Here is a 23,405-nt window from a genome sequence, read left to right on the forward strand (position 1 = left end):
AAACCGAATGACACTTAATCACAGCAGTCATAAACGTTTATGACATGTACATAATGTTTAAGTTCATGACCATGTCATGTCATAGTTATGACAGTGTCATGTCACTCTTATGTAGATACCTTCAAGTAAAGTGTTACCGAAAATTCTTGATGAACTGGAGTAGGGGGGGGGGGGGGGGCTGCATTCAACAAAAGCAAAACTTGAAATGAAAATAATATAAATGAATATATGCCCAGTACTTCCCAAACAGACAGAGGTAATTTTATCTCACTGAACATGGGAGCTGCTGGTTCACTACTGCCTCAGTCAGTTAGTTTGTTGTTGTGTATGTTAAGTGTTTGAAAGAGTTTTTTGAATTCACCAAAGTCACAAAAACACAAACTAACTAATTGATAAGTCTGTTTTGAAGGTACTGAACATACGACTGGATAAGTGAGGCTTGGATTACACTGCATGAGTTGTGTGAGAGTTTGTAAATTGATGTTTTGACATAGTTTTTCTGTCTTTAAATGCGGTCGCCTATGACTAATTCATTTCGGGAGGTTTCCGGTTTTGGATTCTCCGTTCACCATTGGCATGCAAGGAAGACATTTGGGGGATTAAGTAATCTTTTGAGGGAAATACTTGAGTAAATGTATTAAATTACTTTCCGTGACTGGATTTAACTCTTCCTCTTTCTCTTGCAGCCTCCTCTACAACAATCTAAAAGAGATCTTAGGAGGCATAAAACTTTAGTGGGTGCATGAACTTGCTGCTTGATTAACCAGGTTGAAGATATCGGAAAGCTGTCATGGGAACCTGCCCTCTTTCCTGAGCTTTAGCTGCCTCTCCTCAATACTAAAGCACGAACATGAATTATGTAGATAAGCAGAAGAGAGATAATAGAGGACAAATCTACCATGTGCATGTGGGTGTGCCTTGTAAAGACTGACAGATTATGCCTTGCAACCCTCTGTCTGGGTAAGGAACTTTAGACTTTTCCCTAATTCCACTTAACAAAAGACTTTGCTATTACTCTTGTTAAACAATGGCAGACAAAGGCTTCAGATTTATAGCAGAAACCAAAACCTACCTGTGTCTATCCATTAAATCAGTTGTGGGGCTTTGAAATAAATCCCCAACAAAGACAAAAGAGTTTCCTCAGATTTTTTTTTCTTTTAAATTTTAATCAATATAAGTAAAATAGCCTTAACTTATCTGAATTCTATCATTAAAGCTGAAAATGTTGAAAGCATGAAACTCAATACAAACAATAGTGCAATGGGGGTAAAAATAATGATTCTAGATAGCGAGGGCAGTGCAATTGAAGTATTTTCTCGCTCCATCTCCTACACAGCCTCCAGTAATCGTCTGGGGAGATGTCTGAACATTTCCAAAGGTTGTAATTATTGATATTCATTACACATTGACTCCAGATTGAAATTGGGATAACAAATGACTACCACTGTGGTTAACACTCTGATATTGATCCCTGTATGTGAACAAATGGCATGAAAACAGGCCAACTATTTGTTCAAATTAAACATGCTTTGATCTTTGCATTTTGCAGACTTTGAATGAAAACTGGTAGCCGGCACTGCTGGTGCGTCCTGACAGCGCTGCTAAACATCAAATGGGCATTATGAGGACAGTAAGCTACACAGTGCTTTTGAAAGACTTTGCTGATTCTGACAAGCACACAACACAAGCCAAGAAACTTTGAAATGAAATGTATCTCATTATTTTCCCCTGCACCAAAAATATCCACCTCAACAGCCCACAATAAAAATTTGTTTGGTTTCAGCCAGTGTTCCTATTGAACAAAAACACATTGATCATGAAAGGCAGCCTGGGCTGTGCACAAGCCTTTTCCCTACCTGCTCTCTTTTTTTTTTATCACACACTTTGCTGCGGGGAAGTTCATGGATCATAAATGTGGAACGTCTTAATGCAGCCTATAGCGGGCTTTGTTCATGCTCTGAGAGGCTGCCTTGAAGCCATTTATGGCTGGCTGGAGCAGGTCTTGAGAACAGGAGCATGATTTCAATACAGCAACACCATCACACACACTTGAGATGTACTGGATGGAAGCTGATGGAAGATATCTCTACACCACAAATGGAGTGGCAGTGAATTATTAAAAAGGGAGCCAGTCATTTTGTGAATGAAAAGTGTAATAAAAAAACACCTTTCCATACCTTTCACAACAAATTCTTGAGGGCTTTAAAAGCTAATATCCTGCAGGGATAGACAGGTTCACTGTGAAATAAAGGGGCTGTTAAACCAGCCTGCAAAGTCTTGCCCACCGGGCAACATTAGTGTTGTATCCTGTGGAGAAGAAATGCAGGTCTGTTTGCAGAGGGAGCAAAAACCAATGGAAAGAGAGTGATGTGGAAAATACATGGCATGCAGTGTACATCCGCAATGACACTCAATTAGAGAATGAATTACTGTGACTCATGATTTTCCATTTTTATTTTATTATTTCATTTTTGCTCAGAGGAAGTACAAGTTTATAAAAGTAAAAAATGAAGGTCATCCGGTGCTGTTATTTTCCTTTGCCATAGGCAACAAATTCTCATAGAATGGTTGGTATGATATTCTACGGAAAATGCTTGTACAACAATTCGTACAACATGCATCAAATTAGCGCCTCAAGAATGAAGTGCTGTCGTTAAAGTACAGTTACGTAAATAATGTACAGTTACCTAGGTATAGGAAAAGAAACATGGAGAGGAAGTACCTCAAAAGTTCACACGGTTCTGAACACGGCAGGGCAAAAGTTGCTTATTTGTGACCCATCTACCTCCTCAACCTGCCCCCTTAAAAGTGCGCTCGACCTTTTAAAATACATGGAAATGTATGAATTTGGGTGCATTACTTTTTGTATTATACATACACACAGTTTGTCAGAACAGCCTGCCATTGGTGGCACATGTTAGCAGGTCTAATAATGTAACAACAGCTCCCCTTGTGGATAATCTGCATGACCTCCAAATGTAATATTGTAAATGAGTTATTTAGTTTCAAGAGTCACATTTTCAGACCAGTGCAACACAGACGCAAGCATTCACCTGAATGTTTTTTGTTAATCAAGATGAAGTGCTTAAAGTCCAAGGTTTGAAGACAATGAGGTATGTTGTGTTTCTGATAATTACGCACTGTAAAACCCAACGGGCGGCATTCAAAAAGTCAAAGTGTTGGGGCTCCAAAGGCTGACGCTTAAAGGAAGTGAAATCAGCAGAAGAGGAAACTTCACCTGGTCTGAACTAAACTGGTTTGAGAGACTGATAACTCAGTTTAGTGGGTGGTGGTGTGCAACTGTTCTGTGTTGCATTTCCTTGATCGGAAAATGTCTTGACGTCAAGGCAAGGTGTGAGGGAGAATTCATAAGGACCAGGAAAAGACAGGGACGGTGCTAAAAGAATCCGACTGCACCTACACAAGGCCAAGTAATCAGACTATGGTGGATGTTACTGATGTGGGTCTGCAGTGCACCAGATGTTGTTTTCTGTTAAAACTTGATGATTTTGTAACTTGTCTTGTTTTATTTTTGCTGCCTTTGTGAGGCACTTTGCAACATGGAGTTTGAAAAGTGCCCTATAAATTATCAATCATCATCGTAAATGCTTCCCCTGTGTGTTCTTACTGTGTTCTTTCACACAGGCTATATAGTGGGGACCACCCAGAGAAAAAATATTACTTCATTACCCAATAAAAAAAGCAATATAAGCAACCAGTCACGAAAGTGTCACATTGAGAACCGTTGATGACGGCACCCTCCTGTCAACTCATACTAGAACACTGCGCTCAGAGAATGCAGGGTTACTTGTGGTCCCTAAAGTCTCCAAAAGTAGATCAGGAGCCAGAGCCTTCAGCTATCAGGCTCCTCTCCTGTGGAATCATCTTCCTGTTTTGGTCCGGGAGGCAGACACCGTCTTCACATTTAAGACTAGACTTAAGACTTTCCTCTTTGATAAAGCTTCTCTCTCTCTCTCTCTCTCTCTCTCTCTCTCTCTCTCTCTCTCTCTCTCTCTCTCTCTCTCTCTCTCTCTCTCTCTCTCTCTCTCTCTCTCTCTCTCTCTCTCTCTCTCTCTCTCTCTCTCTCTCTCTCTCTCTCTCTCTCTCTCTCTCTCTCTCTCTCTCTCTCTCTCTCTCTCTCTCTCTCTCTCTCTCTCTCTCTCTTTTTTTTGGGGAGTTTTTTCTTATCCGCTGTGAGGGTCCTAAGGACAGAGGGATGTCGTATGCTGTAAAGCCCTATGAGTCAAATTGTTATTTGTGCTGTTGGGCTATCAATAGAAACTCCAATTCGTATGATTGTATGAAAATAATTGTTACATTCATGCAAGATAGGCAAGATGGCGCGTCACTTTAAATTTTTCTGCCGCATGACGACATTATCTCTTCTCATAAAGGATAGTCCAGTGTTTCCTATGCTAAAGGAGATAAGAAAGGATGCTTCAAAGCACTTTGCCTTAGTATCTAAAGAACTCATCCTGCTCTTATCATGGCTGCCACTTAGATCCTGATGGGTCATTTCACTCTGTTTGAAATCTTGGGAAGCAAAAAAGACTATCTGACCGCAGCCAGTGTCCAACTTCTTACAGGGACACTGTTGTGACCCTATGTCACAGCTACCCACATAATTCATTTTAATTGAACTTTCCAAAAGTTTTAGGCATTGTACGCCACCTAGAAACCCAGCTGAATGGCAATGCCATTAAGAATTGGCATTCTTAATGGTCTAATGACGACACTCATAAAAAGTCTATGAATCAAGAAGCCGGCATCATTCATGGGGGATGACATTTTTACTTTTTACGGTTGAGGATAGGAGGAACAGGGAAAAAGGAGGAAAAAAGACAAGAAAGTGATTGAAAGACACTGATTAGTGTGTTGCAGCACATCACTAATCACTGACCAGAGCACCGTATTTCTTCATGTCCCCGAGAGGGAAGAATAAAAAAACTAATAGATTTAACTAGATTGATTTGTTGTACATATAAAATCAATGCCAACACTCAAAAGCTGCAGGCAACACTGAATGAGGGAGTGTTTATTGAACGCTTGCTGTAATCAAAATTTTCTGACGCAACATCCCCCATGTTCTGAATCAACATTTATCTGTATTTTCTCGCTCTTACAAAACTCGGCTTGTTGAATGTCATGGTGAAATGCCACCCAGTCAATGGGAGTGCATACAACACTGATATTGGTCAATGGCTAACTATTAAGTCATTGCATGTGGTCTGAATGTGAGACCTATTTTCATTTGACATCTTTAAATGATTTCCTGATGTGGTGGAAAATATAGACTGAGGGAAAATGTCAGACTTTACCGATATCTGACCGAGGAACCGCTCCAGTAGAATCGCTACAGTTTATCCTCAAATGACTGAGATGCTGTGGATTATTACAAGGGGTATAGAGGCACAAATTGAGTCATGATGGGAATTATTGCTGTAATATTACACAATATAGGAGGGAACCCTGAACTCAGAGATGGGCCGTGAGGGGTTGACATTTAAAAACTGTCTTGAGGGAGGACCCATTGCTGCTCGCAGTGGGGAGCCTTGGAGACATCCTTGGCTGCTTTAACGATCCTTATTCATCTTTACCTAACTCCACTGTGTCACAGACACACACACACACACACACACACACACACACACACAACACACTCATTCCCATAGAGACACACAGGCACACATTCTACCACAGTGGACCTGACATCAGTGATGCTTTATAATCTCTCTGTACACCTGTATATAGCATAGAACATAAATTATGGAACACAAAGGGGGATAAAGAGTTGTGCTCCACTCAGGCTATCTACATTTCCATTTTTTTCCCAAACACACTCTCTCACACTCACATATTTTGTCTTCACGAGTGAGGTACACGTTTTTACTCCACTGGCTTTGAGTGCAGGAAGATAAGTGGAGATGTGCAGCACTTTATTTCCATGTCAGGATCCTCTTTTTCCACTTGATTGGCCTTTCATCACACAGCATGTGGTGCAGACAATGAGGCAACAGGAAGTGGAAGCGAAGAATGGAATGCATCGGAGAGGAGATGGAGCGCAGACATGGGATGAGACTTGACTGCTGATGATCTTTGATGAGGCATTTCACGAGACACAAAAGGATGTCTCAGACCCAAACCCTTGCTCCATATCCACCCAAACACCCGTGCATATACGCGGCATTCTTACCGTATTCAGTGCTCATTCATGCACAATATGACAATACAAGTGTATGAAAAAGTCCAGGATGACAACAGCCTAGACCTGCAGGATGAGAGGCGAGAGAGAAATAGCTGGAAAACAACCCATCACTAACTGCCTGTCATCCATTTCCCTTCATTTGTTTCACAGAATGAGCCAAATCAGAAAAACCTTCATGTGGAAAAATTTCCTCTTCCTTCCCGTCTTTTCATTTATTCCAACTTGTCACTATGTTGAGACTGTACAAAAAAAAAAAAATCGGTTTAGCAATTCTAAATCCTTACGTTCAGGTAATCTACCCTGATACCCCAATGTGGCAGAAAGATGGCAACGTTACAAGCTGTACTCCTCCTACGTGCTTCCATGTGTCCAACTTTCTGTGTCAACAGTGTGAGAAGAAAAATCAAAATGCAGAAAGTTTGAGGGGGGGAGTGGGGGCGGCTGCTTATTTCGACTCCCACTGGAGGATGTTCAAAAGAGCTGCGCTCTGACACCCGATGCGCTGGGTTTGTTGCTCTCTGTTTTAATCTAGCCTAAAGATATATGTTTATCAAAGTGAATTTTCAGTGTCTGTTTTTTAAGGCTTTGCCGAAGCTTTTCAAATCTCCCAGAATTCAAAGGAGCAGGCCAGAACATGAAATGATGAGTGCTTCACGAGCTCAAACTCACCGAGATGCAGCAACACAGCGCAACGGCAAATTGCTACAGAAATGTGATGACTCTACGTCTGTATATTGATATGAAGCTGATGAGCAAGAGACAGTGTGGGAGGGAAACCGCCGCTATCAGTGCCAGCAAAATGCTTTTTTGTGTGGCTGTAAGAAATTCACGTTCACATCTGCTGATGTTGCACACAACAGGTGTTGGTGCTCCCTTTGAAAAGGCTGCATGCAAATTGTGTTTAAACAATAGGTTATAGTAAGGTCATGGCTTTACTGTTGTGTTCTCTTATCACAGTGAATTAAAGCTGTAGTTGGGAACTTCAATAAAAAATAATAATACTTTTTTGCTGAAACGGTCACTATAATCGCCCGGCATTAAATCATTAAATGAGCCTTACCGCACATGAACGAAACAACCAATCAGAGCCAACGAGCCTCCAAAGCACCTGTAAGTCATGTCAGTCACCACTAGTGAACTGTGGTTAAACTGTCAAACCAGGCAGCACTGGTCAAATATGAGATTCAATATTCTGTTACTGTCACATTGCCTATCTCTTGTCTCAAATGTTTTTTCAGAAACACTGATTAAACAGTGACTGAAATAACTGACAACTGCATTAGTGACTCCTTGGCTCTGATTGGCTGTTTCCGATGCGTTACGCTTGAAAGCAGTAGCAGTTAGGAAAAGTGTAAGCAATAGCAAACAGTACAGAGCAACACTAGCATTGCTTTCCAGTTGTGTTTCTGACCACCTGACAAAGTAGTCCCAGTGCTCACTCTCCTTTTAGCTCTGTTTTAGTCTCCACCAACTCCACAAAACCAGACAAAGGTCTTGGTATTAATCTGTCTGCTGTTTGGTGTGGGACAAGTAGTAAACATTAGTGTTATCAGAGCTTTTTATTGCTGAAAACGTGAAAAAGCTTTGCTGCTGCAGAGTTTGGTGATGGTTACCTGTGTGTTCATTATTACAAGTGACGCTTTTTCCAAAACAGTAAGTATTTTATCTCACTATATAATGATGAAAACTCTGTCTGTCTGTGGGTGTGTCTGTGTGTCTGTTCCACGTTTTTCTCCTCACTGACTTGGTCAATCCATGTGAAAGAGGTAGAGGGTCATGGGAGGATGCGAATGAAGCAATATTACATCAATTGGCCAAAGGGGGGCGCTATAGCAACCGATTGAAATTGCAAACTTTGAATGGGCATATCTCATGCCCCGTATGTTGTAGAGACATGAAACTTTGCACAGAGATGCCTCTCCTCATGAGGAAGAAATCTGCCTCAAGAACCATTAACTTCTGGTTATATAGATTTTCCGCCATTTTGAATTTTTTGAAAAACACTTCAAATCGATCTCTTCCTAGGAAGTTTGACCGATCTGCATGAAACTGGGTGAACATAATCTAGGGACCAATATCTAAAGTTCCCTCTTGGCAAAAGTTGGAAAACTTACTAAACTGAGCTTCTATAAGGCAATGAATATTGTGGAGGGCGTGGCTCATCACACAAAGGTGTATAACATCTCAAGGGTTTCACCCATCACCACGCAACTTTGTAGGCACATGACCACACATAATCTGAGGGGACCCCTCCATTATTGACCCCATCAAACAAAAGGGGGGCGCTAGAGAGCTAATTTCTTATCTAGGCCTAACCGCCATACTGATTTTTACTGAACTTGGTAGATATGTAGAACAGGACACCTCAAGGTGTCAAAATATTAATAAGTGTAGCTTTAAAGGTGCTATAGCTAACATTGGCCACTAGATGGCGTCCTACCCTGTCCATTGCATCCACTTCACCACACCACTGTTGCTCAAAGTGAGTGTAGTTGCAATGGTCAAATGGACAGAGAGACTTAGTCATGTCAAGTGCTGAATCTTTTGTGGTAAAGTAATGAACTCATCTTATGTCATGTAGCTATACGTTAGCTATAGATTTAGGTTACTAAGTGCATTGGTGTTTCAAGATTTATTTACTATCCTGTGGGAGTCTGCCCGCACAAACAATTACAGAGCTAACTGTTAGCATCACATGGTTAATGTTACCCCACAGTTATTAATGGGTTTAACGACAAAGCAAGCCTTTGTGGTTTTAACAGCTCGTCGTTGGATATTAGCCACTGTTGCTGTGTCAGCTCATGCTAACCGCGCAGACAAACTGACCAATCACCACCTGCTCCAGCTGGCAACTGCTGAGACTCGATTGCTGACAACACCGAGATAGCATGTGATACAGAGGCTGTTAGACTGATTTGGATCACAAGCCTTGGTAGAGGCAGCAGCTAAATGTCAGACATCTTACACAGAGGTAGACAAAACATTTAGTTTGGACCCAACAAAAATCTTTAAATAATTAATTTACAACCATAATACAGGAAAATCAGTACTTGTACTTATCTTGTACCTTTCTGAAAAATGTATTGTATTGTATTGGGGTATTTTTTCTACATAAAATTATTATCAATATCAATAGAATAATTATATTTTTCAAAGTGCAGTTATCCTACATACACACTCTCTAAGATTTAAAGCCCTGACAAGAACACAGTAACACTCTTCCTGACTGTTTGTTGCAGGAGTTATTGTTGGAGTGTTTGGGAACGCCTCAGGTTCCCCAAGGAGGTGGTGGAGGGAGGATTACATCTGCACTGCTTTGCTGCTACTATGACTTTGATCTAAATAAGGACAGGAGCGTACAAAGTTGGAGCCTTGACCTTTCAGCACCACGGACAGCGATCTACAGATGCTCACGTGTTGGTACCCTGGACAGCTCCAGACTGTCGGGGTTGTGTAGCTTGCAGGACCCCTGACCTCCATTTCCTTTGAGTGCCAATGAGCGCCTAACCTCTTCCCTTGTCTGTCTGTTTTGTATGTGTAAGTGTCAAACAAGCGTGGTTTACCGCTGAGTTCTTTATCTTTCTTTCCACTAATTCTATTCGTACAGTCAAAGCTGTTGCTGTCTCTGCCCCCCCACTGTGCCATTCGCAGCACAGCCCTACTTGTCATTATCAGCGCTTTTAATTAACTAGTTCCATTTGTAGCACAGCCCTGATCTCCGCATCCTCATTTGTTTAACACAATTAACAAGATTGTGTTTTGTATCCAGTGGTACTCAGCATACTGTATATGGCAAATGAACTTGCCACTGTGGCGTTTTGTACTTATACTTAGTCACACTTTTATGTGTTGTAGAATCCAGAGTTAGATAAAACAATTTAACACTTAATACACAGTTTGACTTTTGCCACTTGAGTCTTTTTAAATAGATTGCATTTAAATAAGTTTCTTTTTGTTTCTACTGAGATTTCTTTTGAATAGATAAACAGTATTTACTTTCAAAAAGTTTCATTTTACTGCTTGGCCCACATAATTAGCCAAATCTTTCCACCAGCGGTTGAACAATACCACAGTATATACAGTACGCGCTATTTGTGGAGTTCCCTGGTGGTTCCCTGCTTTGTTTGATTAATTATCATTTCTTGATTTTGTACTTATGATGTGTAATGAGATTCATGCCTCTTCTGAAATTTGGAGTTCAAAAGAGACGAGACTAAACGTTAGGTTGGAAACATGCAAAAGTACTATGTGGAAAAGGCACACAGCTCTGTCCTTGACACACAATCTGGTTCTTATGTACAGAGTGTGTACAGAGAGGCAACATGAAATCTGCTTTTGTTTGTGATAAATCTTTACAGAAATGTGTGCAACTATTTCACCTGTACCAGTGTGTGTTTACTTTTAAATTATGTGCATTTTTTTAATCAGCATGTGTAGTCTTTGTGGTTTGTTTTTTTTTTAAGACAGCTATGCAATAAAGTGGCACCCCTGCCCCCACCCGCATTTTTAAGGAAAAGGGCAAGTAGACGATTTGAGAAACAGCAAGTTGCATAACACATGTATATACAGATACATAACATTAAACCATTAAACCACCTTCTAATCCAGTCTGAAAACACACCTTTTCATGACAGCATGTTTGGCCTGATCTTCACTTTAAGGGTGGCCACACTGCCTACGTGAGCAGCAAATGTGCCTTATGAAACCTCTTCTGTCGTCAGCAGTGTTTCTCAGGCGTGGCTCAGCTAAGAAACATCTAGAGCGGTGGTTCCCAACTGGGGACCAAAAGGTCCAAAAGTGGGTCCTGCCGTTCTGAATGGACCGCAAGTGACTCGCAAACATGTCAGATTTTTAAAAAAACACACTTTATTTTTAAGTACAGTAAATTTGCAGCACAGAGCTTTTATTTAAAAGTCCCTTGTCCTGGTGTAGTGTGAGTGACTAACGGACAGCTACTTAACAGAGACACTAAATTAGCTCAACAACATGGCCAAACACAAGTATGACGCTGTATATATTTAACTGTGTGGACCTTGAACTAATGACTAGGGAGGAATCTGGACCCTGTGGCTGGACCAGTTGGGAACCACTGATGTAGAGATTTTGAGTCTCGCCTTTTTTTTTGAGTGATACACGTGGTATTCAGCAAAAATACACAGTGAAATGGTCCTTAATAATCATTTTGACATTGTCCCACCTTTCACTATAGTTTCAGTGCCTATGTTAGAAAGCTAAGTTTCAAAATAAATGTCCTCCGACAATGTTTCTGTGGACAGCATCCCTTTTTATCTTGAAGTGACTCTTTGGCCCTTCCTTGAAAAGCACCAGATTTTTTTTTTTGTACAACTAACTACACGAAGCCTTGACCCAGTGCTGCACTCCCTATTTTTTCCTCATTCTCAGGACCATGTTTTTGACAATGCCGTGGCTTTCATGGCGACAGAAATTAGAGGCGTACTGGCTTTATTTGTGGAAATACAGTAGTTATAGCAGCAGGCAGCTCTGCAGCAGCAGCAACACTGTTTGTGTGAACACAACACAAATGCAAGCCGCAGCACTTGAGCGAGGTAGCCGTCACATGCTGCTCATGCAGGTAGTGTGGCCCAGGCATAACACATTGAGTTTTGCACTGATGATGATGATTATACCTATTTTTATGACTATGATTTATTCCTCGTTCTTTATTAGGTTATTATATTTAATTAATATATTACATTACTGCTTTATTTGATTCTATGATATCTTAATACATTGCTGCTTGTTTGGTTTTTTTGTCTTGTAAGGTGTCTTTGACTGCTTTGAAATAAATACAATGCATATTATTATTAAAGCAGTGTCAAAGTGACAACTGTACCAGTGTTACTCTATGCACATCACATTATTAATAACATAAACTGTAAAATAGGACATCAAAGCATAACAGTATGTGATTCCTTAACTCACTTATTGACATAGTCTCACCTAGTATGTACTTTAACAGCATAACAGACTCCTTGAAATTCACTTACGACTTTTGGTTTTGGTGTGTCACCCCAAAGTTTTTAGTGACGCCACCTGGTGTCCCCTCTGAAAAAGTTCTGGGGTTCCACGCTATAGTTGCAGCTTATGGCCTACACCTGTTAAATAATAAGGTATAAGGGGATCTGAAATAATCTACAAGATCCTGCTTGTGTTCATTGATTTATTTATGTATTTATCATTTTGTTGCCATCTTGAGTTTTTGTCGGTTTTCACTTCTTAAGTAGATCCCTAAACGGTGTGTCTGATTAGCTGATTAGATTCTGTAGGTAGGGTTCTTTGTCTGTCAAGCAGACTCATATAATCCTATAAATATTAAAAAAAAACATCTTCAAACACCATCTGAGACATTTTTGCAGTAAAAAAGATGCATCTTATGATTATTAGAAAACAGTAGAATAGCAATGCAAATGTAATCGATTAAATGATCTAGTGCTAGGTTGAATCAATATTGTTATCTCTTTGCAGTTCAGCAGAGCAAAGTGAACATCCCATAAAGGCAGAATAATTCTGTAATTCTATGTTTTGAATGTAATTTTCCTACAACATTTGATATGCAGTTAGACGGTGTGTTGTGACTAAGACCAGGTTGGCCTGTTTCTCTGCTGTCTTTAAACCAGACTTCTCCTCAGAGCATGACATATCACAGGGAACACGTCAATAATGTTGTCAATAATTCACGACTCGCGGCAGATAGACACAACAAGAGAAAGCCACTAGGAAATGTGGTTTTAAATTTTTCAGTCTGTACTCCAGTCGAGTCAATCTACCAGCTGTAAGCAGGTTTCTACAGGGTGTAAGAACAGCAGGTTATTGCAGAAGATATATTACATTCTGTGTCTGATGAAAAAGACACGTGAAAATACAACTGCTATATTGTAGATATTCATCAAATATTTGGTCACTACTGGTTCTAAGAATCACTTTTTTATTGAAAGTCTAAGATTTAAAATCTACCTTTATGTTTTTGTCTTTATCCAAACTAGAGCAGGTTTACAAGGACGAGACAGAAACGTAAAAACAATATTCTGGAAGTTTTGCTGTAGCTTGTGAGAGATGCTAATTCAACTGCATAGTCATTTTTGAAGATGGAGATTGATGTTGCATGGCATTATATCATGAGTGTGTGGAACTTTGGAGTCTTCTGCATCTATGGGGTCTTTAACATAAGGAGACGGAGTTGTAGCTAGGGCAGCAACCAAGAGGCAACCTCCAAAACCAGTGCAGAAATGCCAGAAACTGCACTACCCCTAATGGCCACTTGAGGCTGGCTCCAAAAGCGAGTAATTCCCCATAGATCCCCACGTTAAAGTGCCCGAACTTTACAGCAGAAGTAAACATGTTGACAGCCTGGTACCAAAAGCAGTTTTGGTCTGTAGCTAATTTCAACACTTATGAAAACTGTACGGGTTTGTACTGCACAAATTTTATTGAGACTTAGAGTTATGCATATTTAAGTCAGGTCAATCCTTTGCTCTTCCACGACTCCACGCTCTTGCCCAAATATGGTCATTTCTGGCTCCAAAATTCCAAGATGGCAAACCAGTGGGTGACCTCCATTATTTTTATACAGTCTATGGCTGCAACAAATGTTTTTTTTCCCATTACACGATTTTCCTTATTTACTTGATTAAACATTTAGTTTATGACATGTCAGAAAATAACACAAAATGACACAGTTTCCCAGAGTCAAAGTGTTTTTGCTTTGTCTTTAAAATATAGTACTAACACACGCCAAGAATTATATTGAGGTGCTGATTACTGGCAGCAGACTTGATTGTAGAAAACGAGTGTCACACACTCCTGCTCCATATACTTTTTCTTTTATTTTGATGAGATTTCGGCCTCTGGGCCTTCTTCAAGATCAACGAAGATCTCAAAGAAGGCCCAGAGGCCGAAATGTCATCAAAATCAAAGAGTGTTTTGTCTTAACCAATAGCCCAAAACCCATTTACACTCTTATAGCAAAAAGGAAGAGCAGTAAATTCTGAAATCTGAAAATCTCAAACCAGAAAATGGTAATTGAAGAGACAAATACAATGTAAAATGTAAACACTGTTAGCATAGTGGTATAAAGAGTTAAGTGCCACTCATGCTGAACAGGATTTGCAGGAGCCGAGAGGTGTGGAAACCTCTTACTGTGTTGCTCCAGCCACTTGACCCGCGGCTCCACAGACAAAAACTGATCGCTAAGGAGCTGCCATAGCAACAGGGAACCACCTCTTCCTCGCGAAGCCCTGGGGACCGTGACAGAAACGGAAGAGGAAGGGGTGATGCTTTGAAAGAGAAGAGGGAGCATGGCGGGGACATTTTAATTAGAAAGTTTTTAATTGCCTTATTTGTTTGAGAAAGAGAATTTTAGAGCACTAATGAAAGAGAATTAAAAAAAAAAAAAGTTGCATGCACACTCAGGGAAAAAGACAGATGCTATTAGAAAGGCCATGAAGTATAAAAAAGGAGCAGGATTGAAGAGCAGACAGCAGGAGTCGAGGGGAGAAATGGTCGTCATGCGTAGTAGCCGCTCCTCATGGGAAATGATAACGAAGCGAGATGCTATCTAATTATATATCGCTTACCGAATCGATTCGAGCCAAAAACAACAGCAAGTGCAACAGGCGAGAAATCTATTCCCAGTGCGGCGTAGAGCGTAAAGGAATCACAGAGCAAAATTGAAATCATCAATGACCGTCAGCGACAGTGGATGGTGGGGTGGCTACTGGCGGCCCAGTGGTGATCAGAGTCTTATCCTCACATCTGCTAGACACCAATCTTGTGCAAAAACCTGGACGCACTCCCAGTCCCTTCAACTGAGAGGGTTTGAGTGTAGCAAAACAAAACCACAGGTAATCCATTATCTCCCAGCACGCTTCTCAGCAATCTCCTTTCTTTGGAAGTCGAAACAACAAAAAATAGGCAACTACACTTTTCCATTAATGTAACGAAAAAGAAATCATACATGTCATACTATTCTGACAACAGAGCATCCACAAACAGTAACAACATCCATACTTTCTGTCCTAGAAATATACTGTTAATAAGCAGCAGTGGACCCCATCTATTTGACAGGCCTGTAGGCAAGTATTAAAATATACAATGCTGGGCTGAGGATCTGCTTCTGAAAATCCCTAATATGTTCTGTTTAGGTTAATAGAGTCAGGTGCGTGCGCCAAACATGTATCAAACATGAAGTGCAGTCTCTCCCCTAAGCTTTACCAAGAAGCCACTGTGAGCTGCCGCAGCTGCCTGTGTACAGACTTTGATGTTTTATTCATTTTCTTGGTAGCTTGTAAATGTGTCTTTTATAGCTATGGAACATGAACCTTGTGTCTCACGGTGCAGAAGCATATGAGATGGAAATGCGGGGTTGTTTCCGTCCATTCGTCCCTTGCCTGTTTTACAGATTGGATCAGAATACTCTTGTCTTTGTTCAAGCTTACACAGTGGTACACATCATGGAAAATGAGTGGGGGAGTCAATAGAGTGATAGAAAAGAATGCTGCAGTCTTTGCAAAGCAGAGGTTGAACTGAGGTGAATTTATTTTTAAATTAATCTTTTGTGAAATGTTATTTTGTTTGTTCGTTCATCTGTGTAAGAGAAATGAAAAAAAAAAGTCCATGGCTCAACAGTAACAGATGGAAAATGAGCCTGTGCGTCACTGTTTTTGTACCTTCTCTATTATTTCTAAAAAAAAAATACTTTTCAAACAATTTAAGACAAAGATAGATGTCTGATTGTCCCTGTTGTTTCTCAATGATACTTTCAAGCACTTATATGACAACACTGACCCATAGCCTACTTCTCTGATGATGCGTTCACACCGAACACAAAGTGACCGTTTGACACACTAAGGTTGCTTAAGATGCAAACAGATGCACATTTTTTCAGGCAATGTGAATATGCTACACATGTGTTTGCATGTGTTGAAATTTTTCAACTTGGCCTGTCGGTGTTGAGATCTAGGGAGATTCTCCTAATGTTACAAGAATCCGAAATGGAGGGCAAACTTACTGTCGTCATCTCTTGGCACCAGCAGCTCTACAAAAACAAGAACAGGGCTCTGAGATTAGCGAGCAAAGCCATAGGACTACATGGTAAGTATGTATTTGTGACTTGTGTAAGCGATGTTGTTGAGTTGCTTCTTAGCAAAATGCTCTGAGTAATTCAAGTTGGTTTGATGTGAAAAGGTAAACAGCAGAAGGGGTGAAGCAATAGTGCACTGCTGTGAGCGCAAAGAGTGCTGCTGTCTGGTTCAAAGCCTGGAGCCTCTGTGTTCACTGTGTTCACATCATTTGATTCCAGCTATCGGTTGTATTTTACTGCAAACAAATTAGCTGTTAGCAGCCTCCCCCAGTTAGCTAGCAAGCACAACCATTAGCACAGCTGTTAAGGGCAAATATTCACCAGTTGCTCAGTACTCCGGCGGCCATATTTGCTTAAGTAATGCTACGCAAATTCATTTTGTGTTTAGTGTGAACATCCATCCATCCATCCATGGGTCACAGGGGCAGCAAGCCTGGTCTCCTACCAGTGGGACGTGCCCGAAACACTTCCAGTGGGAGACCCACAGGAGGCATCCTGATCAGATGCTTGAACCAGATCAACTGACCCCTTTCGATGTGAAGGAGCAGCGGCTCTACTCCGAGCACCCTCCGGATGTCCGAGCTCCTTACCCTATCTCTAAGGCTGAGCCCAGCCACCCCAAGGAAAACACTCATTTCAGCTGCTTGTATCTGCAACCTCATTCTTTCGGTCACTACCCCGAGCTCATGACCATAGGTGAGGGTTGGGACGTAGATGGACCAGTAAATCAAAAGCTTCACCTTCTGGTTCAGCTCCCTCTTCAACACAATAGTCCGGCACAGCGCCCGTATCACTGCAGAAGCCGCACCAAACCAACCGACCGACCAACCAGCAGCTAATGTCTAGCTGTTTACTAAGGCAACACACATCATCCACGCCATTAAAAATGTAAGACGAATCAACCACAGTAACATTAAAAATCATTAATACAGATTTGAGATTTGTCATGTTGGCCTGACATCGCTATATGGACACACATCTTTATATTTTTCCATGTTTCCAGCAGTTCGTCTTGACAGTTCTGTCAATGCATGTAAAAAAATGCATTGAATCAAGATTTAAATGCACCCACAAAGCATTCAAGCTCCCTAAACCTGCTCCGAAGACATTCAGAGATACAGTACACATCTCCAGACCAAATTATGTAACTGCTCTGTGTACAGACTTGCAGAAATGTCCCTGGGTCAAATGGAGTCGAGGATCTTTGTTACGTATCACCCTCTCTGAGCAAATATGAGGCTTCTGTAGTCTGGGTCAGGCAAATTAAATATACATCTTCCAAAGCAGTTTTTAGTACACAATTCAACAATGAAAATATTAGTAATGCATTAAGATACACTTAAAAAGATGCAGCCCTGTCCTTTTTCTGCCAAGAGCCTAACCTGCAGTGTGCTGAAAATAGCAGCCTCCATGCTAATAAAACACAAGAACTGAAAGACAGCTAGACACGTTGGACTGACATCGCCTCGTAAATATATGCACAGGTTAAAAAAAACAGAAATTTAGGTGCAACCAAGATGCTCTGACGGTTCCCTAAATCAGCTCCAGAGGGCCAGATGTGGTAACTGCGAGACTGTGGAGTGATCAGCCTGTGAGGAAAGATGCTTTTGTTTCACCAAGAGACTTCCTGTCTGCTCACTGAGTTGACGTTGAGCAGTAATTAGGACCACATTAACACATGTAAGTATTCATAGCGGAGGAGGTGGTGATATTAAGACAAAGACCAGCGAGAGACAAGGGAGATAAGTATAGATCGGGGGAAAACCGAGTAAAGCCACTCCATTTGAGTGATGAAAGAGGTGAAGGGCAAGAGACACAGCGAGGAGGTGATAGATGGAGGGAGAAGAAGAGCCGACGTTGACGGCAGACTGCTGATGATGAAAAGCTGTGTTCGGTGCACAAGTGTGGACCCGTTAATGAAAGGGAAACAGCAGCATGCATTCCCGTCGTTAGCCCTCATTAGCCCCCTCTCTGGGGGGTCTGTTGTGAACGCACTGAGGAGGCGGCTGGATGGAGGGAGACGCACCACAGACGGGAAGGAGGCGTGGAACGGAAGGAAAACAAAAGGGGAGGGTGGGGGTGGGAGGTTATTGGAGCTTTGTTGTTGTGAATGCGTGCATGTAAAAAAAACAATCAGAACTTAGTCCCACATGCAACAGTGTGCATAAACATGTGGCTGCTTTGATATCAGAGCATATGCATACACAATACATCTCCCATCATGAAAAAACTATCCATATATTTATATATATATGTGTGAGACATCCTGGTACAGTAGTGTGACTAATTATCTGCTGAAACACTGTATTAGTTGCATGATTACCAAGCTCCTCTATAGCTAATTACATAGCCTGCTCTTGCCTGACCTCTGCCAGCATGATACATTACTCTACTTCTCCATCTCCCACTCCTTCACCCCCTCCTTTTTTTTCATCTTTTTTAAAAGTTCACTTCAACTCCCTTCCCTTCAATGACCTTTTTATACCTTATCTTAACTACCCATAAAATATGGCCGTAAAACATATAAAGGAACATTTTAGCCCTGAAGTCAAAATCAGCATAACCCACTACCCCAGTTAATTAAATGAACTGTGTAATAGGTAGAACGTCTGCTACCTGTTTGGTTGCTGTCTCGTAAGCTTATTTAAACCAAGATCTACTGCATAAACACACAGTTTTAAGCCAGCCGGCGGTGTGCATATCCAAATGGTATTAGAGGATATTTGCACTAAATAAGAAGCTTTGGTCTCCTCATGAAACTTAAAATGCAATGCCAGCAATGAGGCCAGTTTTTATTTATTTATTCCTCGCTGAGCATAACATCACTGAAGCATTTCCCTCCCTTTTAACCATCATATAAAATGAGTTTTTAAAAGATCATTTCATTTGTCATGCAGGTTTTCCGGCGCCGTCTTGTCTTGGCAGGGATAACATGCGGAGAAATAAAAGTGTTTGGGTGAACAAAGTTTCTCTGACAGAAACCTTGGATGGAAGAGATTCAAGCAAAGCATCCACGAAGGATCAGTGTCCAAATAGTAAAGCTGGCATCCCCCTTTTGTTCTTCTATCCTTCAAACTGATTTGATATCTCTCACAAGGTTCAACTGCTCATTTACTGCCAAATGTCAGATGTATTGATGTCACCTATCAAACTTATTTTGGATCAGACCGGAGGAGAAAAAAGAAACCATAAAAAACAGGCGAGGCTGATGTCTGCTGGAAGGGTTGATGTGGAGATTATCCCAGCATCCCTTCACTGATATATACACCAGGCCATACTTACTGCCCTAATGGTTGCCTAATGTTATTTAGTTCGGATCAAAGTGCTACGTTGGCTAAACGTGAAGTGAATTGCCTTTAGGTATTGGTAATGGCTGTTTGACCTGAACCCTTCTGTGAGAAGAAAAAGGACCTCAACGATAAGTGAGCACTTCTGGAGCTGGCAGATTTCCAGGTGAGTATCTCATTGTGTGCTGGCAAAGTTCATTGTACGAGCATATTGTCACTCTACATACAGGACAAGTACCACACTGTGGCAATATATCACAATAAACCGTGATAATTTATAGCCCCAGATAGGCATACTGTCAATATACCCGTAGTATATGATGCGTGGACAGTTTTCAACTGTTTCCAGTTTGTATCGATTGATTTACTGTAATTTTTCCCACATGAGGCCGAATTTAAGACCTCAACAGCTGCTCTCTTACTGGTGTATAGTCACACAACTGTCAAGTGTAGCGAAGTGTAGGTCATCTGACAGGGTGGCCCAGACTTTTCCCCTTATACGAATTTGAATGAAAAAAAAAAGTATCTTAAATATCGTTATCTTTTGCGTTGCTGAGCACCTAGTGTTCTTCTTGCGCTCTATGCACCTTATGTTTTTGCCCTGAACACCTGGAGTTGAAAAAAAACGTAATCTCAGAGTGAGAAAAGCACCCGACGTCATGGGCATTGTCTCCTATTGTCCAATAAGATGATGTTAGACACAAGCCTTCTGTAGTGGTGATGACAACAAGCAGTTGGGTTCATGGTTCGTTAAGCTAACATTAGCTCAGTTTGATCATCGCCTTAGGCAAGCTGCAAGACATATTGGAACAAACTGTAGCATCAACTACTTTCTAACATTTTCCCAGCCATAATTAGACCCAACAACTGCCAGCAGATTGTCAAACTGTCACAGACTCATTCTGAAATAAGCCTCGAATCAACCATCATCCAGGCGAAGCTCCTGGACCAGCTGTTGGCACTCCCTGTGATTTCGCCTCTCTCTCTGAGGGTCTCATGTACCCGCAACAATCTCTGTTTCCCTATATCTAGTCCTGAGTGTGCCCTACTTGTCCATTTTTTATGTGGATGGTGAGGTACAGATCTGTCAGTTTATTTTACAGCAAAAGAACGGTTAAATTGAGGACAGGTGATTCGGTGGTTGCCTAGCAACAATTATAAAAAAGACGCAGCAAGATGAAAAGGTGCTCCGTCTGACTGGGCAGGCTTCAACAACAACAACAAAACAGTGCAGCGTGCTTTGCGTTTTGTCTGATTGGGGCCATACTCTTTCTGCTAACATCCAGTTATACACAGTATGTAAAGGCCACCAAGGCCTTTTCAATATATCTCATCTCAACATAATACAAAAGATGGAGTATAACATTAGTTCAGACAGAGTCCTTGTGGCCATCTCAAGTATGAGGCATCTCCGTGTTCCATCTGCACCCTCTAATTGATTGATGTGCTGGGTGTTTTCAAAGTGCTGCACAATTATGGATGTCTCATGAAATGTGGAAAATCTGAATAAAGCTTGTGAATGTGACAAACAAGTAGAAACACATCGGTGGTTTTTACTACAACAAACCTGTGGACGGGTATCCTGAGCTGAGCTGAACTGTCAGGACAGGCCGTTCCCATCAGTCCTTTGTATCTTGGTACAAAAGGTACAGTGCTGGTTACAAGAACCTCGTGAATTGAGCAGGTTTTGTATGGCAGTATGGTGAGGTAGAGAGCTACTCCTCTGAAAAATGGGGAGAAATAATCAAGAGAGTAATACCTCTTGAGCGAGAACTTAACTTGAATGATTTTGCAAAAACGTAATCTACAAATGGAATACGTCAAGATGTAATACACTTTATTTTCCAGGGATATAATTCCTATAACAGTGAACCACAAGGTAAGTTAAGCTCATTAAATGCTCACAAAACTCACCAAAAAATGGTGAAAACATTTTATACAGTGAACAAATTATATTACTGTGTGTGTAAATGTGAATTTATAGCTGACACAAAATGGCAAGGAATCGACTCACACAAGGATTTTACTACTACACATCCAACAAAACTAACTCAAGTGTTCTATAAAGACTTTTGACACTCAACACTTTTGTGATTTATTATAGCCAAGTTAACACTCTTTGACATCAATATATGAGAGAACTTTACACAAATCAGGATAATATTTCTATTTCCACTGTGTACGTAGGTGGAAAAAGAGGTAATCAAGCTCAGATGAACAAATTAAGACCACTTTGCAGATCACAGATTAACACTATCACATGTTAACTTAAACAATTAAGACTAAAGTAAACTATGGAAAGTGTGATGAACCTCATTACAGCGCATGACTATATGAAGCTTTTTAAACTTATAACCAACTTTGAGTGTATTTTCTTTCAACTTGTCACAAGATTAGATGGCTGTATATTCTTGACAGTGGGCACGTAGGCTAGGTGAGGAAATCGTCAGACTAAATGTTGGCATTGTGCATTTCTGCAAACCATGGACATGTAGTATTTGTATATTATTATGTTGCGGATATTTTCGAACTCTATGTTTCTTGACATTTTAACAGTGTGGTTAGGCCTATGTTTAGGCACAAAAACTAGGGGTGTAGTCTCCTGGTCAACTGGTCGATTATTTGGTCGCTACAGTACGCTTTCGTCCGACCAAATTCTCATTGGTTGAATAATCGCCGTGTTACTTTCATAAGGAGAAAAGTGCTACATCAACAGCTTTCCAAGATTAATACATTATTTCCTGCGCCGGGGGTACAGGCTAAGTTACCTGTGAAAAGGGGTGCGTTTTCAAAACACCCCCTTTGTTTACACAACATTGAACTCGCACACCCTAACGCTCAGCGCCGCAGTGATGCAGACCTCCTGTCAGTTTCTGTATACTGACACCGTTTCCCTCAGTGGAAACGAAGCTTGTATCTACATGTAGGCCTATTTCACAGATAAGAAACAATAAACTGTCAAGACATCGACCGCTTGTTGCTAGGCTAATTTATTCAGTGTAAAATGCCATACGCTTGGGCTAATAACGTTAGCATGTTGTATTTGCTTGGAAAACGTGTTTAGTATAAGACAGTTGTTTTGTCGGTGAATATTGTGAGTTGTAATGGAGCCAATTATGTGCCGCTACCTTTGTTACATGTTGCTGTTGTCCCTAGTTTCATATGAGAATAGGAAAAGATCACTAGACGCTAGGCTAATTTATACAATGTAAAATGCCATAGACTTGTGCTAATGATGTCAGCATATTGTATTTGCTTGGAAAACATGTTTAGTATAAGACAGTTGTTTTGTCGGTGAATGTTGTGAGTTGTAATAGAGCCCAATTATGTGCCGCTACCTTTGTTACATGTTGCTGTTGTCCCTGGTTTTATATGAGAAGAGGAAAAGATGGCCAGCTGCTAGGCTAATTTATACAATGTAAAATGACATAGACTTGTGCTAATAATGTTAGCATGTTGTATTGGTGGGGGAAATGTGTTCAGATGTTAATTTGTGTACTTGTGTTTGAAATTGTCTCTATTAAGCCATGTTTAATGTGTGCTTAATGTGTGTTTTGTTCAACTAAACTTTACACTTAACACAGTCCTCCACCACCGACTAGTGTTTTGGAGGTGTAACTGCAGAGTGACACAGACAGACCACCGCGGAAGTAAAAATAAAGTTGCAGGTTTTTTTTTTGTTTTTTTTGTTTTTTTTCACAACTAATCGATTAATTGAAGATTATGTGCGACTTCAGTCGACCAAGATTTTCTTTGGTTGACTACAGCCCTAAAAAAACCCACTTGGTTAGGGTCGGGAAAAGATCACGTTTAA

Source organism: Epinephelus fuscoguttatus, linkage group LG17 (genome assembly GCF_011397635.1).
Source record: "Epinephelus fuscoguttatus linkage group LG17, E.fuscoguttatus.final_Chr_v1".
Taxonomy (NCBI): Eukaryota; Metazoa; Chordata; class Actinopteri; order Perciformes; family Serranidae; genus Epinephelus; species Epinephelus fuscoguttatus.